General features: G+C 40.1%; 1 long non-coding RNA gene across 2 annotated transcripts in view; it reads left to right on the top strand.

Moving 5' to 3' along the window:
- Positions 1-20,762, top strand: part of LOC122460249 — a 49,729-nt gene extending 28,967 nt beyond the window's left edge. For both annotated transcript variants that reach the window (XR_006281443.1, XR_006281444.1), the window contains 3 exons: positions 2,868-3,353; positions 8,273-8,569; positions 15,363-20,762. This is a non-coding gene — a long non-coding RNA (uncharacterized LOC122460249). The remainder of the gene's footprint in view (positions 1-2,867; positions 3,354-8,272; positions 8,570-15,362) is intronic.
- The last annotated feature ends 2,732 nt before the right edge of the window (positions 20,763-23,494 follow it).

The following is a 23,494-nucleotide window of genomic DNA, read 5'->3' as shown; positions in this document are numbered from 1 at the left end:
ATGACTAAATTGCTGATTGAAAATTATTTGTTCAGCTCTAGTTTTCAATGAGCTTTTTTTAAATAAACACTCCATCTACACTGATTAGCATCTATCAATACAACTTAATTACAAGAAACTATTTGGAAGAACTATTTCAGGATATACATTTTTATCATTTCATTGGGGCCACAGAGAAAGATTTGCTTTAGTATTCTGAATACAGAAATGGGAACTAAGGATTCCAGTTTTCTAATTCTGGCTCTGTTACGGACTCACTCTATGGCCTTGTGCAGGCTATCTTAGCTGTTTCTGTTCCTGCTTGGTGCATTTTATATGTCATACTTATAGTAAAGAATACATGGATAAAGAGGTTAATTAGTGTTTATATGGTCCTCTGAAGATTAAAAATGCTATATAATTATTATTATTTGTATTATGATAGCTCCTAGGGGGTTCCATTGCACTAAGCTCTGTACAGACACAGAGAGGGAGACATTCCCAGCCCTCAAGAATTTGCAATCTAAATAGACAAGACAATAATAGACATACATCATGTAAGCATAATAGATCAGACATCTATAAATTACATTTACTGTATAAATCACCGGAATTACTTAAAAAAAATTCCCCAAATCATCCTCCCTCTTCTCCTTTGCCCAGCTACCCGAGCAAGCCAGTAACACCAGGCTGACCCATACTGCCCTCCTGTCACCCCTCAGAAACAGAAGTGGGAAGAAACTATCTCTGACTTACTTATTGTTCTTGCTAGTCATCTGTCCCTGACACCCATTCCCTATTGCTAACCCAAGTTAATTCCTACTTCCCCAAAACCTCTAGTCCTAGATAAGGTTTGGTTAAAAAAAAGAAACAAACAAAAAAAAGCACTCTAGCCTAATCAGAAAAATTCTCAACATTTGTCTAGATTTGATTAAAAGTTGCTGAGACTGTAGTCAGTCTTTCCTGGGTTGGGGGAAAGAGTGGTGGAATAGTTAGCGCCACATGGTCTCACAAAGTACTAAGTATTATTAGAATCACCGTAAAAGTTAAGAGAAAACTGCATCCATTTTACTTGTTGAAATGGACAAAATGTAAGAAGCCAATCTTAACTATAATAAAAAGTTAAATATATTGGAAAATAAAGGCCTGAACCTGCTGTTCTTCTTTAAATTAAACTCAAACAAGCACACTTCAGGCACTTGCATTCAGCCACATATAAGCATTTGTTTGCACTAGTCTGAAGAAGAACAGCAGGTTTAGGCCCTTTATTTTCCAATACATTTGACTGTTTATAATTGCTAAGATTGCAAACAAATGCTAAGCTTGTTTATTATGGCTGATCTTATTTGCTTTCAGTGAACTTTGAGTCTGAATAAAGACTGAAGAGTCAGGCCCAAGGTTTTTAAGTACAGTTAGCATTTGTGATCCCACTGTGGGCTGTCTAATCCAAAAAAGTGATATTATTTTGGCCTCTGGCAGTATAGGTGAAGTATACAAGAAGCTGATTGAAGACCTGTTTCCATCCTGCTTTAAAATAGGTTCACAATCCAAAAAGGAACTTTAAACACTGTATTTAAATATTAAAACTTAAAGCTTTACTTCTATAAGAAGGTTTAATACAATCAATAAAAAATTGCCTTTGACCTTTGACTTGAAAGGTCTCAGCAAAACAGTGGATTTTCAGATTCAGGCTTTTGGTATTTAAAAAGATTAACAGCTGAACTGAGATAAATAAATTAGTAGAACTGCCTGCCCCAAACCCACGCTGATTAGGTGATAGATGCAATCTCCTTTACAGTAGCTGAGGTCTGTAGGATGCTCTTGTCCAGAAACATTTTATCAGTGGTATTGCCTCAAAAGTAAAACTGACTAGGATCAGTGCTACTGAGAAAAGGCTTCTGTACAGGAGGAAGGCACTAATCAAGTTTTTCTGCAGCTGCTGATCTGGCCCTTTTCAATGAAACCAAAGGCACAGAGAAAGAGAGGAAAATGGAGATGCAGGGAGAGGCAGACTTAAAGGAAGAAGAGATCTGAAACAGAGGGCTAGTTTCCCCTTTCCTCTGGAAAACATAGGTGGCTAGAATAAAGATGTTTCCACTGGAGGGATGAGGGATTTGCCTTCCTTGAGGAGTAGGCAAGGCCCTAAACTTCACTGATCCCTCTGTGCACAGTGTGACTTTCAAGAATTCAATGAAGGCCAGGGCAATCCCTGTTGAAAAAGCCTGTTTTATCCAGACTAGATCCAAATGTCCCAATAGATGAGACTTCACCATTTCCTTTGAAAGACTATTCTTCAGCCTAGTAGTCCTGTAGATTTCACCGTCAGGAAATTTTTTCTATGTTTCAGTCTAAATTTGGCTTTAATCTCCCCCCCCCCCCCCAGTTATACCACCTTGCTTCAAATTAAATAATTCGCTCTGCTTCTTGGGGCCCAATCCTGCCCCTCCTTACTCAAACAAAACTACTGGAGTCAATGGGAATTTGCCTGAGTTTGGATGGCAAGATTGGTCCTTTCTGTTTATACCCTTCCTATATTTATAGACTGCTATCTTGTCAACTCCCCAAAGTTGACTCTTAGCCAAACTTTTCATATTTAGCTCTTTTAAATATTTTCCCATGGCTAATGCCATCACATCAGCACCTGGTTATTTTGGTTGCTCTTCTCTAAATCTACTCCAAGTTGTCAATATTTTTGTGATTATGTGGCACTCAGAACTAAACGCAATAATGCGAGTTCACACCAGAACAGTTTGGATTAGGAGTGTTATACCTCTCTTCCCTAAAGTGCTGCAGCAAACTAGTCCAGGGTGTCTGGGATACCAAATTCCAGTCTGTCCTCAAAATGGCCTATGTGCTTTAAAGATTCCTGTACCTTTTCTGACTTCCAGGTAAATGTCTTTAAAGGGGTTCTGCTCCTCTTCCCAGCTGGACAAATATGTACTCCCTGCACCACCAAAGAGTCTTTGAACAAGAAAGCAGCTACCTTCTTTTTCGAGTGTCAGCCTGCTGGAAAGTCCTATAAAGTGCAGTGCTGTGCTATCACTCTAAGGAGTGTTGCATGTGGATACAGCACCTAAGGAAACTGAAGCCTTGAAAGCATACCATCTCTCTAGGCCCCCATCTCAGATTGCATAGGAGCCATTCTCACCTCTGTCTAGTGGGTATCTGTGGCCCAAAGCACATCAGCATGCCAGAGTGGTTACCAGTCCTTCATGTAGACTAAGTCTGTCCAATAGTATCACAGCAGGTCCTCAAGACCACCTTAGACAGCCAGATCCATCAGAAGTAGGCCTCTGGCAGCCTGCCTCCTCTTCTTCCAGGACAAGGCAATGGTGGACATCTCCATCACACTGAGGGAAGGAAGCAGTGGCAAGGTATATGTAGATATCTATATGTTGCCATTTGTCCTTATCCTTTGTTTATAATCTTTTGAGCTTGTTTTCATTCCAGTGCTCTACTCCCAGCCAATTTGAATTAATTTGTCAAGTAAGGTTGTATGAGACACAGTATCAAGTGCTTTACTGAAATCCAAATATATTACATCTGCTGCTTTCCCATCATCTGCTAATTTTGTAATTCTATCAAAAAAGCAATCAAGTTTGTCTGGCAAGGTTTATTCTTTATGGAACCCATGATTCAATTTATCTGCCTCTGAAGGATGAAGGACTGAGTCAACCATTTATAAGCTTAATCAAACTTATCCAAACCCCTTTACTCAATAGATTGGACTGAAAGTCTTGTGAGAATAGACTTGCTTGCAGTATTCACATCACTTCCTGGTTTCTAATGGGATGAAAATACTGGAAGAAAAGGTTTTGGCACAGTATTTCAGTACTTCTGCACTGGGCCTAGCAGAACTCAGGAAATGCAGAGGACCATAAAAATCTTATTTTAAAAAGTTAATGGAGCTATTTCAGCCCTCCAGAGAAGTTTGATACAAGTTTTAGGGAAAGATTCAGATCAAATTCTTCTTTTAGTAAGAAAAATAAAAAATTAATAGGCAAAATATGGCTAGGTATAGAGGTAATAAGATTCCCTGGCTTCATCTCAGATCTCCTTCAGCCTTGATCAAACAGAAATCTGTCCTTACACACCACTTGTAATTTAGAGGTCTCCTCATCACACCTTACGTGATAAACTCTAGAACATGGAAGTTGTTGGCCCTGAAATCCGTCAGCCTGTCCCTCTCCATTTTGAAACAATACCTACAATATTTCTTTTCAAAAGTCTTTTTAAAAGAGACCAATATTGGTCCTCGATTTACTACCCTTCCCTCTCATTTATTTCTTCCCACTTGTTGTATGGGACCTTCTTTGAATTTTGATAGGATTGTCTTTATTGGCTTTCCATGTCTTTATTGCCCAAGATATAGTGAGGGAACTAATACATAAAACAACAACAACAACAAAAATTATTAATGTTTAAGATTTGAAGGGAACTTGGGCTTAACACCCCAGATACACTGGAGTTTTCTGTGTGGCTCTCAGAAATTACCAGTAATAGGAAAGTGGAACAGAAGTTAAATGTGAACCTTAAAGAGAGTGAATCTATTAGATATTAAAGGATGAAACAAAAGTCACCTTAAGGGAAGCATGGTGAGCTTCTACACTGAATTCAGTCAGCTGATTTGAAAAAAATAAACTATTATGGTTGATGACAATGTGCAATAGGTATTCACTGAATATTGGAAAAATCCTAGTCCTAGAAGAGAGTGTGGGAACTTTGCCATTGATTTCCATGAGACCAGAGTTTGGCTGTATGGGTGAAAACCTTCCTCTCCCCAGCTCCTCAGTTAAACACTTTCTCAGCAAGAGTGACGGACCCAGACAAGATTTTCTGCACCAGGTAAGCTCTGTAACACCTCTGGAGCAGTTTCATTGGGGGGGGTCTCTCCCCTAGCTGATACAGCAGCTGCATTGAGGTTCTGCTGTAGCCCTACAGCCTGTGTTAAGATTTTGGGATGAATTCTACACCCTTCAGCCCCTGTTTATTTTCCCTCACAAGGCTTGATTCCTTAGTGCAGGGAAAAGGGTATTTCAAAGTTTATTCGTAAGGCACAAAGCACACTTACATCTGGAAAATGGTACATTTGTAAGCTATTCACTAACTTGCTTGCTAATTTTAACCCCTTTGGTCAGTCTTTTCACACATACTATTTCACAGATACCCACTGGATTCTAGGGAAGGTAGAGAGGTTTTCTTATTTGCAGTTAAGTAGTTTTTCATTGCCTTGGTGGTCCATTGTATGCCATTATCCATTTTCAGTTGCATAGGCAGCTCTCCTATGAGAAATTTGTAAGACATTTTATAGCCATTTCTATGATAACAAAGGGTGAGAACATCAGTTCAAGTTATTCAAAATAATAATGCATCTAAAGAAGTGCATATTTTAAAATTTATTGATTGTTTATCAAAAGGTTGTGGGCAACTTGTGGCAGACGGGAGAGATATTCAGTTGGAAAGCTCCTTACAGCAAGCAGCTACTCAGTCTGAAAATTAATTTCAAGAAACATGACTGACCAGTGAGAAATTTTAGCCATAGTTTTTGCGGAACATTTTGTAGTAAACAATGTTGTTTGAGCACAGAGACAGAGCTGGTATATGTAATTGAGAAATGGCTCCCTGAGTCCATTAATTAATATTCAGGACATACATGTAATTTTACTAGGATTACAGCAGGGGGCCAAAATAAATTTGTTTTAAACAAAAACCCCACACCTCCACATTCTTATATCACAATTGCCAGTCTGAGATAGCTATGCTGCAGGCTTATAAAAGATTTCAGTATATTGAACAGAAAATGGTTAACATCTGAGGCTTGCCCAGAAGTCTGGTCAGGAATGTATAAAGTAATCTCAAGTATTAGACCCATCAATAAGTGTCCAACTACCCTGCTGTGAGGCTTCTTGAGGCTCCACTGGAAGCACAGTGAAAATGGTTCAGAACTGGGGCAAAATATGGTCTTAGAAGAACAAGCTATGCATTTCTGCACAGGAAAATTAAAATGGCCTATTTCAGAAGTGATTCAGAACAGCACATGCCTGCCAACCGCAGGGTTATTTACATGAATTTTGTACAGGAAAACTGGCTAATAAGAAACTTTTGGCATTTAAACTTTAGGGTACAAAGGAATCACCTCTGGAATTCTAAATCTCATCAATAAATGCCTTACAGCTGGACAAGGAAAGATAATGAGGGCCTGATATTTCATTGTTAGTATATTAAAAATTATATTGAAGTCCATAACAGTTATGGGTGCATCCAGAGTGCTAGACCAAACTCCATCTGTATTTCTAGGATTCTTTATACTTTGTCTGTTTCTGAACCAAAACCTCTGGGGCTGGCTTATGAAATTAACGCTCATCCCTCCCCCCGCTCAAAGAAAAAAAAGCTTATCCACAACTCCACTCAGGTACTTCTTGTAGTAGGGGGTCAGTTGCTGTGTTCATCCATAATGTAGGGGGATGCCACATAGATCTGATGTCTTCCCAGTCAAAGAAGGATCCTCTACGTAGTAGCCACTCACACTGACTTTGCTGCACATTAGCAACAATGGGACACAAAAGGATCCTGCTGCTATCTTACTAAAGTATAGAACCTGAGCTATTCAGCCTGTTGTGTATGAGTCTGCTTGACGTACAGAACACTCTTGAAAAGTTTCTGAGAGCGTCATGTCCAGCTTTCCGCAGTTGGAGGGATGGTTATTCTGAATGTGAGTGCAGAGGGAAGTAAAGGAGAAAAGAAAACAGAAAAGACTGAAGGATCTCTATCCTTCCTGCCCCATTTAGGATCAATAATAAAAAAAAAAAGCTAGAATGTATTGTCAAATGACCATCATGACATTAGGCCACAGTCTTTGACCTAAGAAACCAAAAGCTACAAAAGTGATATCTTTTTAAATATACTGAAATTGTAGGTTTCTTATTAGGATATACTAGGCACTCAGGACCAGATCCTCAACGGTATTTAGGTCCTAAGTCCCATTGATTTCAGTTGAAGTTAGGAGCCTAAATACCTTTCAGGATCTGGGCCTCTGATAGCATGGTGATGGGTGGCAGTATAAAATCATAAGACAGATAGGTTGACAGTATATAAGTGAAAACTTCAGATGAGCAGGAACAATTTGCAGGAATCACTGTGTTTCTAATAGTTGGGAGCCAGTTATTTCCTTGAGTTAATCTCTCATGCTCAAGGTTCCATTTCAGTCATCATTTTCCCAGCCGTCAAGGCCAGGACTTGACTCTCTTCAGAGTCCATCAATACCCATCCTTAATTGGCCAAAAGGATCACTTTGGGGTGAAGCGAGGTGCTCCATTTCTTCCAGAGCCTGAGAACACTTCACAGAGAGTATTCCAGGTCTCTTCTGCTTAGAAAGCAAGAGGACAGAGTAGGTAATTCAATTCAGGTCTCTAAATGATACTACCAGACTCACACATAGCAAATGTAAGCTGGTAGACTGGCTTATCAGAAAATATCCCACAGAAAGTCAGCAGAGATTTTATTGAAAGATAAAATTTATACCCAGAAATGAAAACAAGTTAACATAAGCAGAAGTGAAGAAACAGAAAACTCCCCTAGCCTTGGGTTCAGCTCAGTCCTATGATCTTCCGATAGGCAGTCTCTAAGCACACAGTTTATAGTCCTTCCCTAGCATCTGTGCAAAAAGGGAGTGGGCGGAGTTTAGCAACAATTAACCTTTGTTCATTTGGGAGCAGGTTATGCCCCAGCACCTTGTTTCAGGAATGTCCCCTCAGACTCATCATGCTGGATTTTCAGCAGATGGGTTATATGAGAATGAATATGAATAGAGATCCTTTAATCTATAAAACTGTGATGTATTAAACTTTGAGTGGTGACTAACTTTAATTTCTGCTGGTATTGTTTGAGAGTGAAACTTATAACAGAAGTAAAGGTGAATACAAATGGAGAGACTATTTCTGAGTAATCTTTATGGGTACCACATTACATGAATGGAATCATTAGATACATTTTTTCTGTATATACAGAATGAGTTTGGAGGTGCTCTATATTATTGATACTAGGCTAATTTTATCTTTGAGGCTACAGTTTATTTCTACTAGATTACTATAATTTGTATCTAATTATTTTTAATAAATGCTCTTGATATATTTTCCTCTTTTAGGAACTAGAAGTGATCATTTTCATACCTTACCCTGCAATGGTAATGAGAACACATTTTAAAAGGCAAGCTTGCAGATGCATTAAAAGCATGTTTTGTTGTTTAAAACCTAATTGCAAATACACTAATGAACTATTTTTTTCCGTTTTGAAGGTACATGCAGTAATAATCATATTTTTACAAAAGTCAATAAACAAGATTTTTAAAAATTAGGCCCCAGTCTTGCATTGTCATCTGCCCTGGGCCTGGGTGAAAGCAATTGAAGGATTGGGGTCCTACAGAAGAAAATGCCAGAGAAGAGTGGTAGTTGAGAAAAAGGAGATGGAGTTTGTTGTTTACTCCAATATTAAATGGTCCATTTCCCGGATACAAGCTCATAAAAAGAGGAGTTCCTTGTGATTACTTAGTAATTCAAACCTTACAACCCTCCTCAGAACACATGGAGGCAAGGTAAAAAAGGAATTTTTACTGCTATTTCATGAAATCTGACCCACAGCAGACCTTGAAGAATTCACTAAGGTTTTGAACACATAATATGTAGGCTGGTATTAATCTCCTTTTTTTATATTTTCTTTACCAGATGAACAAAAAAATTACTGAAAATGAACCTGGTTAGATTTTTATGAATTGAAATGTAAAAGAATACAATCAGTAGTCTGGTTCCTACAAGAGGCTCTGTCTTACAAAATAAATATACTGCTGCAAAAAGAAACCAAAACATAAATCCCAAAGACCATAGTTCTGTATTAACATTACTACTGCATTTGAATGTGTGTCAGTGATATATCCCACTGCACCTCAGGCTTGCAAGACTGGATTTTCCTTCACTAGCAGAGTCCATCAGAGTCATCCATATGCCCTGTGTCTAGTCATCCTCCCATGTTGAAAGGGCATAAAGCTGTCATGATTCTCCCTCAGTTCCTTCTTACCATCTGAGACAGCGAGACAGAACCTGGCTGGTGTCTGACCTGCTAGTTTTTAGCTAGCCTAAACTCCTTCGAAATCTTCTAAAATCTTCTGTGAATATTCAGAACCTCTTTTGATCTTTTGTTTTGACCACCAATCAAATGATTGATCAAAATTCTCTGGTCTGACACCTCTCCCCCCCATACAGGGTTTCTGTATTGGCAGATTCAAAACCTGCAGGCTTCAAGCTTGGTACGTTATGAGATGGGCACAATAGGTGCCTCTTCTGTCTAAGGGAATCCCATGTTCCAAACAGATGCTCGGTATGCTTACCATTCTCTGTGAGGTCTCACAAGTCTCAAGATATGAGACAGAAGCTCCAGGTTCTGGAACAATCCATGAAGGACTCTGAGGAAATGAGCTCTGAAATCCTTCTAATGGACAAGCTTGCATCATCTAGTGCTCCATCAAGGAGAGGTATGATTTCTAAGACCACCATGGAGAAGTTGGTACTGAAGAAAGATCTGGTGCCAACACTGGCATTGATATCAGCATGAGTGGTAGTATTGGGACCAAAGCTGACTTCAGCTTTGATGTTGAAGCGAACACCAACACCTAAGGCATTGAAGCTGAGCACTGAAAAGGATCTTTCCAAGCACCAAAGCAGCAGTTCAAGAAGGAGCTTAGTGTCCTTCTGCAAAGACAGGCACACAAAACATTGGAAGATAAGGCCTGTATGGAATTGAGGGATGGAGAGAAGCAGCACACTGTGATACAGCAGACTCAGCTAGCACTGACCCCCCAACGCATTAACCCTAGCCTTTAGCAAGGAGGGTTGGGCTGAGCCAGGTCTATCCCTGGTATTGGTATCCACTAGCGCTAATACAGACTCTGGGACTAAAAGAGTCTTATTCGTAAGTGCTACCCCTAAAGGAGGTCTACTCCTCATCATCTCCAGGGCACACCTTTTCGCCTGCAGACTTCTAGCAGGGGACCCATCCTCTCTGAGGTCTGTGAGCAGTGTAGTAGAGAGACCTGCAGACTTCTACGGACCTAATCACCACCAGCCCACCAAGACTAGCATTGGTCAACAGCCTGCAAGTCACACACATGCATGCAGGATGCCACCAGGGCCTTATTGGGAATACTGGGGCCATCCTTTACAAGCATCAAGAAGCTAGTGTCCATCATCGAAGAAGAGGTCCCTTTCCCCAGTAGTTTCTGTGTCTAGACTACTGACACCAGAATACCAAGAGGTACAGGATCCAGGGGCACAAAAAATTAGCATTCTGTCTCATCTTCTCCAGATGAAGTGGTATCCTCAGCACCATTACTGATGCCAGATGACTTGAAAGTATTCCAGGAGCTCTTTGTGCACACTGCTGATACTCTAGAGAGTGAGACTTCGGTCATCTCAGAAAAGTCCCACAAGCTGCTCAACATCATGTCAGCTTCTGGTCCTACCAGAATCGCTCTTCCCATTAACAAGGGACTTCTAGACCTGGCATCTTCTCTGTGGCAGATGCCACCCATTAAACCACCATTGGTGAAATGAGTTGAGAAGAGGTACCAGGTACTTCCTTCAGGGTTTGAGGACTTCTACTCCCACCACAACACTGGCTCCCTAGTTGTCTAGGTTGTAAAAGAAAAGTGAAAAAGTCAACAAGAGAACACCAAAGGACAAAGACTCCAAATGCCTCAAACTATTTGGGAGGAAGTCACATGTGGTATTTCTATACTCCCAAGACATCACGGCCAGATCTGTGGCCACCACAGTGACCATGCACAGAACACAATGGCTCCAGGCATCCTGAGAGAACTACAGACTACAATTGAGGACTTTCCCTTTGATGGCTCAGTGCTTTACATTTGCTGAAGGTGGAAAGCAATCTTGTATTCTCTGGGGATTTACACCATTCTTTTGTACTGCAAGCCTTACTGTTCTCAGCCTTAGCATTAGCTGAGACAGCACATACGTCCTGCCACAGACAAGGAATATCATAACAAAAAGAAACTGAGATATAACAAAGAGAAACAACCTTCCTCTTCTTTGACACCAAATTTCACTCATTCAGTGCATCTGCAGATTTTATGAGAGGGATGATAGCTGCACCAGACCCAGCCTACAGAGCATAATCATTGGCTGCCTCCTCCCCTGATTCCACCAGGTGTGGTCTGCCTTGACATCACACAGAAGGATGTTGGAGATCATCATATATGGCTACCCCATCCAATTCCATAATTTACCCCCACCCCTCCCTTTTCTCATCCCTCTTTAGGGACCCTTCTCACAAAAGACTACTACAAACCAGAGTGGCCTCACTACTTCATCTAGGAACCATAGAGGCAGTTCCTCAGAAATAAAGGGAAAGAGGCTTCTATTTGTGATATTTTCTCATACTGAAGAAGAAAGAGCGTCTTCATCTAATTCTAGACCTAAGGAGTCTCAACAAATACATTCAATGTCTCATGTTCAGCGTGGTAGCACTGCTTCCATCATTCCAGGCTTAAAGCTCAAGACTAGTTTGCAGCTCTTGACTTGCAGGATGTATACATACTTCCACATAGCCATACACCCCCAGCCCACAAGAAGTACCTGAGATTCACAGTCAGACACAGCCATTATCAATACAGGGTACTGCCCCCTTTGGATTCTTCATGGCACTAGGTGTGTTAACGCAGTTCCTGGCGTTAGTGGCAGCATGTCCAAGAAACAAGGGAATCCATGCCTACCCAGACCTGGACAACTGGCAGATCAGAGACAGACAGGAGGAGACAGAGATAGCTTTAAACTGAACCCTTCCCTGTCCTCCCCATTAGGACTCCTTGTGAAGTACAAGAAATAGTCTCTCACATTATCACAGATGATAGAGTTCACAGGGAGGCTGATCAACTCCAAATCAGCAAGAGCCTACCTTCCACAGAACAGATTCCAATAACTTCAGTCAGTGGTACATGACCTACAGGTGAATCTGATGACAGTGTGCACATGTCTGGGGCTCTTAGAGCATATGTCAGTTTGCTTGTATGTGACGCTGCTTGCCAGACTTTGTCTGTGGCCTTTACAACAGTGGCCAAAGTCTCTGTACTCCCCATCCAGATATCATATGAGCAAATGAGTCACACATTTGCTGCAAGGACTGTGGGAGCTGTCTTGGTAGCTAGACCTGATGAACGCAAGGAAAGAGGTGACATTTTCAGACCCCTCCCTAATAATGACACTTATGGACATATCAGGGACAGGCTGGGGCACCCACCTGAAGCACCTTCAGATGCAAGGCATGTGGTCTCAAGGCAATTTGAAGCTACACATGAATGTTGTAGAACCGAGAGCCAACAGGCTAGTCAGAATGGCATTTCTACCGATTTTTCTGCAGAATTCCATGGTGAAAATCCTGAGAGACAATACATCAGTGATGCACTATATAAGCAAGCAAGATGCTCAATCAACCCTTCTTCCATGGTTTCAAGGACTCCTGTACACTTTCCCAATGCCCTCCCGCTCTCCAATTCCCAGGATAATATCCAAGATCAGATGGGTAAGGCCTTGATCATCATGATAGCCCCATACTGGCCAAAATTTTTTGCTATCAGATCTGCTGCAGGTGTCCCAATGGCTGGCCAAACATCTTCCAACCTGCTCAGACATAATGTCCCAGAACCATGGTCAGATGTTGCATCCAAATCTGTAGTCATTTGAATCTGAGGGCTTGGATGTTGGCTGGTTGAGAAACTCTGACAGAGATTGCTCCCTACAGGTTCAGAAAATTCTTATACAGAGCAGGAAAATGTCCACCAGGAAGACATACTCCTCCAAATGGAAAAGATTGTCCATTTGGGCAACTCAGAATAATATTAACCTAGGGAAGGCCCCAGTACTGAAGATCTTGGTCTGAAGTAAATGGGGTTACTATTTAAGTCCCTTATAATACAGTTTGCTGTAATATTGGCATATCATGCTTCAGTACAGTCACCTTCAGTCTTCTTGCACTCTATGGTAGTGAAATTCCTCAAGGGTCTTCTTCATGCTTGACCTTCAGTCTAGGACCTGGCTTGTATGTGGGACCTCAGCATCATCTTTTTAAAACTTATGGAGTTTCCCTTCAAACCGCTCTTTGACTGCACATCACCTTACCACCAAGACTGTCTTTCTTTCCATGGAGAGTCAATGGGCTCCAAGCACTTATAGATGGACCTCCTTCCACAGGGAAAAGGTGGTGATGAAACCACACACCAAATTCATCCCTAAAATGGGCTTGTAATTCTACCTGAACCAATTAATTCTTCTTCCGGAAGCCACACTCAGCATGAGGAGAAAAGAAGCTCCATACTCTGAATGTTTCCAGAGCCTTGCTGTATTACCTCAACAGGACCAAACCTTTTAAAGTCTCTCTACACCTCTTTGTGACCATATCTGGTGCATCGAAAGACCAGGCTATCATATCACAAAGAATCTTGAAGTGGATCACTGTGACATTCCCCTGGTGTTATCTGGACCGGTGATCTGCTAGGTCACTCCAATCCTGGACTCTGGGAGCCAGCCTTTCCCTGCTCTGCTGTGAGAACCCCCACTCCCAGGCAATTCGTGCACAGCCTCTAGCATGTAACCTGCTCCCAGCTACGTGAGTGAGCACTTTTGGCCAGCTGCTGCTTGGATTGTGCAACTGAATGACACCAGCCAATATCTCCAGTCCCAGACACAACCCTAGGAACCTCCATCTTGCAGTGTCCAGTTATGCCCGCTGGATGCTGCAAGCTTACATGAGTTCGTCAATTTAACAAAGAAATTGATATGTACCAGGCTTATTATCCCAAGGGGAGTCTCTGACATGCTTCAAACCAAACACTCTGCTTCAGGTAGAATAAAGAAACAAATTTATTAACTACAAAAGATAGATTTTAAGTGATTATAAATCAAAGCACAACAAATCAGATTTGGTCAAATGAAATAAAAGCAAAACGCAGTCTAAGCTGATCTTAACACTTTCAGTGCCCTTACAAACTTTGGTGCTTTTCATCACAGGCTGGCTGGTTGCCTTTCAGCCAGGCTCTCCCCTTTGATCAGCGCTTCAGTTGCTTGGTGGTGGTGACTGTAGATGGAGGTGGAAGAGAGAGAGCATGGCAAATATCTCTCCCTTTTATCATGTTCTTTCTTCCCTCTTGACTTTGCCTACCCCCCTTCAGAGTCAGGTGAGCGTTACCTCATCATAGTCCCAAACTAACCAAGGGAAGGGGGGTGGCTCACTCGAGAGTCCAATAGATTCTTTGTTGCTGCCTAGGCCAGTATCCTTTGTTCCCGTGAGGCTGGGCTGGGTTTGTCCCATACATGCCCTGATGAGATGTGAACTGACCCCTGCTCTTGGAGAGTTTTACCTGTGCTTGTTTTAAGCCACGAGGACACATTTTCAGCCTCATAACTATATACATGAAATTACAACCTATAACATTACTATAACAACAATGCTCAGTGCATCATGAGCCTTCCGAAGACACTCGACATGACAAACTTTGCATTGGATACCCCACAATCAGATTATAAGGATGAACCTGGGGGTGCAGGGTGTTCTCCTGAGGTACAGAGTGTCACAATCACACAGTGCGTTTCCACTAGCTATCAATTGACTGGCTAGCCTCTCCCTCCAAACATCAAGGCATACACCACTAGGGTGAAGGCAGCATCTTCTGTTTGCTTCAGAAATGTGCCAGTCACTGATCAGCAAAGCAGCTAAGTGGAGCAACCTGCTAACTTTTGTTAAACATCCTGCACATGATATGGCAGTGAGGTCAGATGCCAAGTTTGGGAATACAGTACTTCAATCACTGGGTAACTGATACAGCTGAAACTCTTCACTGTAACAATTCAAGGAGGCTACTTCTTGCCAGTCACCTACACAAAGAAGAAAGAAGGGTTATTCTCTTAACAATAACTGTGGTTCTTTGAGATGTTGCAGTCAGTGTGGACCCCACAACCTGCCCTCCATCTGTGTTTTTGGAGTCATCAGCAATACAGGCTTTGAATTGTAAGGGAACTGACATAGGGTTGGGGCTGCTCCACCCTTTATTACCTTTATGGAAGCATGAGGAGGCCTAGGGCATATGTGATGGACATTTCTGGACAAGAAAAATCTGCTCCTATGCACTTAAGGTGCATGCACACGTATGATGGGATCCACCTTGATTACAACATGTTAAAGAACCAGGGTCCTTGGATCTCCTCAGTGCCATGGTGCCCTCTGGATCCCATTAGGCACCATGGCCATACATTAACTAGTTATATGGATCATATGATCACTATGTTGTAACTAGATCCTCTGACATGCTTGTTTTTGTTGTATAGAATTGCAGTGTGGACAGGGCTTTCCAAGGTTTGCTGTATAATGTTTATCAGTCTCCCAATTGATCCCATAAACCAACATCAACAAGCTAAGGGCTGCGGAGTGATTACCTTTACATGAGAAAAACAAAGATTCCATGTATTCATGGTTCAGTGCAGGTCAGTGTAAACTATATGAAGAATCATGGGCTATCATCTTACTTTGTCTCTTGATTTCATGCATTGCAAAGTATACGAGAACTGATTCCTTTGGTTGATTTGAGATGGGTTGTTGGACCTGGTGGTATACTCTATGAATAATGAGCCTGCGGGGTGGATAAAAATGGATGATTTTTAAAAAATTGATTTTTTTAAAAAACTGGATTGTTTTATTTTAATTAAATACAGGGTTATTTTTTAAAAGTAAATTTTAAATTATGGCAACCTATGTTAAGGCCTAAATTTCATCCGTTAAAATGATTTAAAATTAAATTAAAATAAAACAAAAATATTAATCAGTATGTTTTCTGCTGAAGTTTTAAAGAAAGTCAAACACTGAACTGGTGGACATCACTGCCTGAACACCTGTTACCAGAGTTTGTTGAACTGCTAAACCAGCTTTTGTCAGCACTAGCCTCCTGCAGATGGAGAGAGAATATTTTCTTCATTTCAGTTTAATCCACTAGTTCAGTTCAATGACTAGATCATGCAAAGTTAAGAAACCAATAAGGAGCTGAAAATACAGGAGAGTTGTTTTCTTCTTCTAGTCTATAAATAAAAACTAGGTGTGAGAGAATGATCTCTAATAGTTCTAAAATCTTGAAGGACAATGGTGACCATAAAGAATCAGTTCAATTCACTAGCTACAGATAATACTTTGTTTAATAAATCAGTTAGTTTTAAATGCAAACACGTTTTGATAAACTTTTTTCCTTATGTGTCCAGCACATGTAAAATAATTTTATTTAACTAATAAAAAAGCAGTTTTAAAGTGCTGCATATGTGCATTTTTAACTAAATTTGAATTTCCAAATAAAACCTGATACAAATCACAAGTAAAAAGTGACTCATTATCTAGTAAAAAAAATATGCTTCATTCACCATTTTCAAACATAATAAAAAATGTAAACATTAAGGATCTGAATAAATGTAAATTAGGCTATGTAATTGCTTAAATAAATGTGTATTGTTATAGTGTACCCTCCTGGTTAACAAAAAGAAGCACCACATTTAGTGTAAAGGCTATAGTTAGTTATAAATCAACATGTTTTAATGGTTACCAACCAATCAGAATCAGCCTTTCCTTAGGAAAATAACTGAAAAGTACAAATGCAAAACAAGATTAAAATTGATGATTTTAATCAAAATTCCCTGCTTACTGATTTAAATCATGATTAAAATCAGTGCTTTAAATTGGTTGATTTAACGCAATCCTTCCTCTATACCCCATGTGCTATTGCTTATTTATTGTTTGTTGCATTCTGGTTGGCTCTGAAGATCTGTTGTATGCTTCAGTCAATTAGAGGAGACAATATCTGCATAAATACAAGTTTTTAAAAGTATTTTTATAAATAAGCCAATTCCTGACTGAATAAAGTTTTTGCTTTGTTTTTATTTTTACTCTTTACTTTTAACACTACTGTCAAAAGTAAAACATTGAGCCATCAATCAGATCTAGCACAGCTTCCGTTTGGTATAAGCCACATGGTTTTAGTCATCACCATCCTTTGCCTAAGCCCTGAAACTCAAAATATGATATTGGGTGAAATCGTAGTCAATTGTCAATATTTCCCTTTTTAACTGTGCATGAAAAAGTCAAATTAGTTTTTAAAACAATGAGAAGCAAATACTCAGATGTCAGGGTTACACCGTATTTTCTAGAAGCTAGGCATCGGTCCTGGGAGGTGTTGAATTTCCTCATCCCCCCAAGTTCATTGGGGGTTGAGGGAACTCAGATTCTCAGAAGATTAAGCCCATAATGCAGACAGAAATGATTTGTCTTTCACAAAGTCTTTCAGTTATTATAGCTTTTGTCACATCCAGGAGGACAGAAAAGTCCCACAGAGCTAATGTATGTTTGAACATGTTGACATAGCATGGCTGATGTGGCATACCACTGGGATGATATTTAATTCACTGATATGTGCTAAGTAAATATGTGGCTAGATAAAACCATTTTGTTCCTCTCTTATATTAAGTATGAGCATCTAATGGTAAAAAGCTACCTAGGGAATAGAACATCACCCGGTATTTGTTTTATAAAACTGTGTAAAGGTTTGCCAAAGCTGTCACAGTATGGTAGCTGTGGCCATTTATTTTTCCAGATCCTAAGTTTGAGGGCTTTTGCTTGCGTTGGAATCTTTTTTTTAAAACAGAGATTAATAAATTTTAAAATATTGAGGCTGCTGAACAGATTTGTTGATCTAGTAATGATACATTACTGGCTAAAGGCCAAATTCTGCTCCCGGACACACCCAAACCTGCATCCCATCATATGTAACCTCATCATTAAATCCTACGGAGGCACATTTTGACTAATTCTAAAGACAAAACACAGAAGTGGCTATTGTGATAGCTAAACCTGTTTGAAGTTAGCAGTCTGCCTGTGTCATACCAAGTCAGAAATTATCAGCTGCTCCATAATGAGATCATCCTTTTTTCATAAAAGAGTGCTGAATTTTGTGGGAGAGCAAGTAATAAGGTAATATAGGCTCTTCTGACACAAGTATTTGTTTCTATACATGGTGCTAGTTGAACCAGACCAAGCCTCCAGTGCTGCAGTGTGGGTGGACCCCATCCCCTGCCTGCACCTGAAAGGAGTGTCATTTATGGTTCTGCCCACATGGAACTCCTTGCAGTATTGGGGCCCAACTAAGTCCCTTAATCCCCCGGAAACCCCGATCTAAGGCAGTTACCCCCAATTTCCAAGCCATTTTTCTCCAGTTACCTACTCACACATTAGGGTCTTGCATTCTTTAGAAGATGGACCATTGAGGCAGTAATGATAATTAATAAGTGTCTTTTAAATGCTTAACAACCTAGCACAGATACCACCTTTCACAAACTAGGTTGTCTGGCTCAATCTAGTTTCAGTCAGGCCTCTTGTTAAAACATATGAGCAGTTTAGTTTGTTCCTTTTTGTCATGAACTAGAAATTATGGACAAAGAATGTCACACAAGGCTTTAAAGATCATCATCAACAGTTTGATTTGCAACTGGAAACAAACAGGAAGCCAGAGTAGTGATTTGACCACAGGTGTTAAGCATTCACACTGGCCCATACTGTGCTAGAGGGAGTAATAGACTAATCTTGGTCTGATTTTTTTAAAAGTTATTTCTAATGTTAAGTGTCTTGACCTCCGCTAGGAAATGCTAACTGTGGGTGAGATTCTGCATGGCCCTCACATTGCTGAACACTGTAAGAGGAGTATGCAAAGAGAGCCTTTACTTCCCCTTGAATGTCTATGTAAAGGCCAGGCAAAATTGCAGTCTCTGTGCTCTTTGGAGAAGCCAAAAAGGGTAAGGAGGAAGCAGGGCTAAAACTAGCTTTCATACAAAAGCCTGCAAATTAGGACCAGCAAGAAGAGTAGAGCAGGTGAAGGGGTTTAGTGGTTTGCATGCTTCCCTGCAGGCATCCTGGGATAGGATGTGGACTGTCATAAAAGCACCACCATTGGATCCAATCCTGAAAGATGCTGAATGCCCCTTAACTCTTTTCAGTAGGAATGCTCAGCATGTCACAAGACTGGGCCCTCTATCATCAGGGCACGGGGCCAATCAAGCAACCTTGTGCAGTACTAACCGCCTGTAGGTAATAAACCTACAGTATGGGAACTTCTCCCAGGGGACTGAAGAAGCACTTACAAAAGAAATTGGGGGTGACAGCATGAGCTCTGCTGGAGGATAAGAGGGAACTGTACTGGGGAAGGGAATTCTGATGCCATGAGCTCAGGGCACCAAGCTGGCAGGCAATGAAACCAGCCTTTTCTCTGAGCCTTCTCTTACTCCTCCCACTCACACTGCAGTTGAGCCATTCCCACCAGCCTTTGAATTCTTTCCCATTGGAAGACAGCAACAACCAGAGCTTTTCTTTTGCTTTTCTGCTCCTTGTACTGCCTCTAATGATGAGCTAGGCCCTCCCTTATTCAGGGGAGCAATCCTCATTCATGTGAGTGGTCCTGTGATTAATGATTGCAGAATCAGGTCCCTAGTTAGAAATTTTATGGAGAGATTAAACCTACTAAAAAAGGAGGAGAAACTCTTGGGGTCCCCAAGGCTAACCTAATCCCTAAAACGTCTTTTTAAAAAGACCAAGCCTAATGTATTCTTGGCCATGACGCTTATTTCTAAAATGTGAAGGCTAGCCAAAAATTCATTCCAGCTGCACTTCAAAACTATACACGTATAACTAGGATTAAAAATAAGGAAATGTCATTTAATGACTGCATCTATTGAAATATAATGTCTTGGAAGAGAATGTTGTCTGAACTCAGCCATTTACAATAGTTAGGATTTTGAAAAATCCACAAAATGAAAAGAACTTTAAATTGATTATTCACATCATTATAATAAACGTATAAAAAAAGTGGAGCACTAGTGACTCTACAGAAGTAACAGCCATTATGACAGAGCTGCACTGATAATGTGCCACTGCAGACATTCTTAACGTTACTCCACAACATAACTAGCTGCAGTAAAAGAAAAGTAAAAGAAGAAATGGTTTGCAGCTATCCTATATCGCAGGCAGAGTGATATAATGTAACATATGTTTTAAAATGATAAAGACTTGCAAGAATAAGATACAGATTCCAGGAACAGAAAAATCTTCATAGATGCCCAAACAAAGCTAAATCCTGTAATAGTTGAATAATTGTAGCATTCTATATCTAGAAGTTAAAAAAAATCCCAAACCATCCCCTTAGTGGCTCATCTGGTCAACACTCTGACACACAAAGCCTAGTGCTCTTCCTTCAAACCTAAGAATTAATCAGCATTATGTAAGAGATTTTTTATAACACTCTAAAAATACATTGTGAATTCCTTTCCAGTTTTGGACTAAGAAGCTTTAAAGTAACCCCCCCCCCTTTTAAACAAAAACAGTGGATCTTCATTTTTTTTATATTAGGATCTTAATTTGTCTCAGTATATGTGTTTCAAATCTCATTAATTACAATATTGGTCCCATGAGATGCAATACTGTTGCAAAGAACAGTGTTTGTACTAAAAACGATTTGAGCAAGGGCACAAATATGTTTTATGTACATGTGTAAATACTTTTTAAAGAGGACTAATGACACAAAACTTCATAAGACTGTTTGGATGTTTTCATGTTAATCTATCTGTTTACTGAACAAACTTTTGTATCCATGTGATGTTTTGTTTGCATTGTATTGATAACACATAATACAAGATGATAGCACTCTTGTGAAGGCAATTGTGATGTTAACTTGGCAAATCTCAAACAAAGTCCTATGAGTATTTTGATTCTTTGCATACACCATAATTAAGTTATTATACTTCTATATGCCTTTCACTGGAGGATCTCAAAGCACAGTTCTGACACTATCTTCTGAATTTCATTACTAGACATGGGGGATCCAGAAGAATGAGTTTTACAATTTTGGGGGACCTACAAAAGAAGAGTTATTTGCACCCTACTCATTTTGCTCATTCTTTGTTGTTCATTCCCACCCTTTCATAGTTCATCCCACCCCTAATGGATCAAGCTTTAACTACATTAAAGGCCAAATTTCAATCTAGGAGCTTCTAAGACATGTGTACAGTGCCCTGGAGGCGACATGTGAAAGCTGGGGACCCAGCTTTCTCAACTGAGGAAATCTGGTTATGGAACAAACTTCCAAAGAAGATTAGATGATTCCAGAGTCTAAACATCTTTAAGAAACATTGCAATTTTTTCCTTTTCATAAAAGCCTTTCTACCATTGCAAGAACAACATTCACAGTGACAACCACTTTACCCAAACACCACCATCCCAAAACAAAATCTCCAAACTAGACACAAACATCATCCTACCAATCAACAAAAATAACTCAATGTACCCCAAGAAGAGTTTTAACCCTGAATAGGGAGAAGAGTCAAAAATTCCATAAAATTTGGTAGAGACTTCACTATTGCTATCAGTTTCACATGGAAGGCACTCAAGGTATGCTTACATAGCATTTTAAAACAGTGAGTCTCAGATCCTGGGTCTACAGCCTCGGGCTCGCATTATGCCACTAAAAAGAGCTGTGTAGACTTTTGGGCTTGAGCTAGAGCTTGGGGTCTGAAGCCCAGGGACAGGGCTCTATAAGATCAGGACCTATGCTTGTAGAGCACCAAGCATTATCGTTTGATAATAGCGACCATAATGAAATTAAATTTAACATCCTTGTAGGGGAGAAAATACCCAGAGAAACTCACCACAGTAATATTTAGCTTCAAAAAGGGGAACTATACAAAAACAAGGTTTGTTAAATGGAAAGTAAAAGAAACAGTCACAAGAGTGAAATGCCTGTAAGCTGCATGGAAACTTTAAAAAAGAACACCATAATAGAGGCTCAAACTATATGTATACTCCAAATAACAAAAACAAGCGGGCCAAAAAATGCCATCATGGCTAAACAACAACATAAAAGAGGCAGTTAGAGACAAAAGACACCCTTTAAAAACTGGAAGTCAAATCTTTTTGAGGAAAAAAAACGAGCATAAACTTTGGCAAGTCCAGTCACCAAAGTACAAAGTAAGCATTAATGGGAAAAGAAGGAAGGTCCTCTCATGGATCAGTAACTAGTTAAAAGGATCTCACAAACTGGGTGACTGGTCAAGAAAATGGCAGATCAGATTGAGTGTTGACAAATGCAAAGTAGTGCATATCGGAAAACATAATCCCAACTATACATACAAAAGGATGGGGTCTAAATTAGCCGTTACACTCAAGAAATAGATCTTAGAGTCATTGTGGATAATTCTCTGAACACATCTGCTCAATATGCAGCAGCAGTCAAAAAAGCTAACAGAATGTTAGGAACCCCTAGGAAAGAGCTTGATAATAAGACAGAAAAATCATAATGTCACTACATAACTCTATAGTAGGCCCATTCCTTAGGCCCATTTGGTTGCCCCATCTCAAAAAAGATGTATTAGAGTTGGAAAAAGTACAGAGAAGAAAAACAAAAATTATTAGGGGTATGGAACAGCTTTCATATGAGGAGAGATTAAAAAGACTGTGACTGATCAGCTTGGAAAAGACACAACTGAGGGGGAATACGATAGAGGTCTATAAAATCATGAATGGAGTAGAGAAAGTGAATGTGTTATGTACCCCTTTACGTAACACAAGAACCAGGGGACTCAATAAAATTTTAAGCAGCAGGTTTAAATCAAACAGTAGGAAGTACTTCTTCACATAACACACAGTCTGTGGAACTCACTGCCAGCAGGGGTACTGGAACAATTTGTATAGTGGAGGTGCTGAGAGTCATTGAACCAAACTGTAAACCCTGTATATCATTGAAACCACTTCAAGCTAGGAGATGCGGCAGCACCCTTCATTCCAGCCTATGGTTGCCAGGGGATGTTGTGAAGACCAAAAATATAACTGGGTTCAAAAAAGAATGAGAGAAGTTCATGGAGGATAGGTCCATCAACTGCTATTAACCAAGATAATCAGAGACACAGCCCCCATTCTGGGTGCTCCTAAACCTCTGGCTGCTAGCAGCTGGGACTGGATGAAAGGGGTTGGATCTCTTGATACATTGCCAAGTTCTGTTCACTTCCTGTGAAGCATCTGGCAATGGCCATTGTCAGACTAAGTATGGCTGCTCTTGTGTTCTTAAGCATAATAGGGCCTCCATTCTGACTGAAATTTCTGGGTGCTACCATAAGACAAACAATAATAATGGTTTCCACCAAATGCATCCGATGAAGTGTGCTGTAGCTCACGAAAGCTTATGCTCTAATAAATTTGTTAGTCTCTAAGGTGCCACAAGTACTCCTTTTCTTTTTAATAATAATGGTGAGTGTCTTTATTTGAAAATGATATCCCTGGTGTAGCTTTAAAAAAAATCCATCATTTCTCTTAATATTCTTTATATGGGAGTTACTAAATCTGTTCTAAATCCTACAGTTTTGGTTCACAGGACATTGTGTGTTGAGGC

This window comes from Dermochelys coriacea, chromosome 5 (genome assembly GCF_009764565.3).
Source record: "Dermochelys coriacea isolate rDerCor1 chromosome 5, rDerCor1.pri.v4, whole genome shotgun sequence".
Taxonomy (NCBI): domain Eukaryota; kingdom Metazoa; phylum Chordata; order Testudines; family Dermochelyidae; genus Dermochelys; species Dermochelys coriacea.
This window is presented reverse-complemented; position numbering and strand designations above follow the sequence as displayed.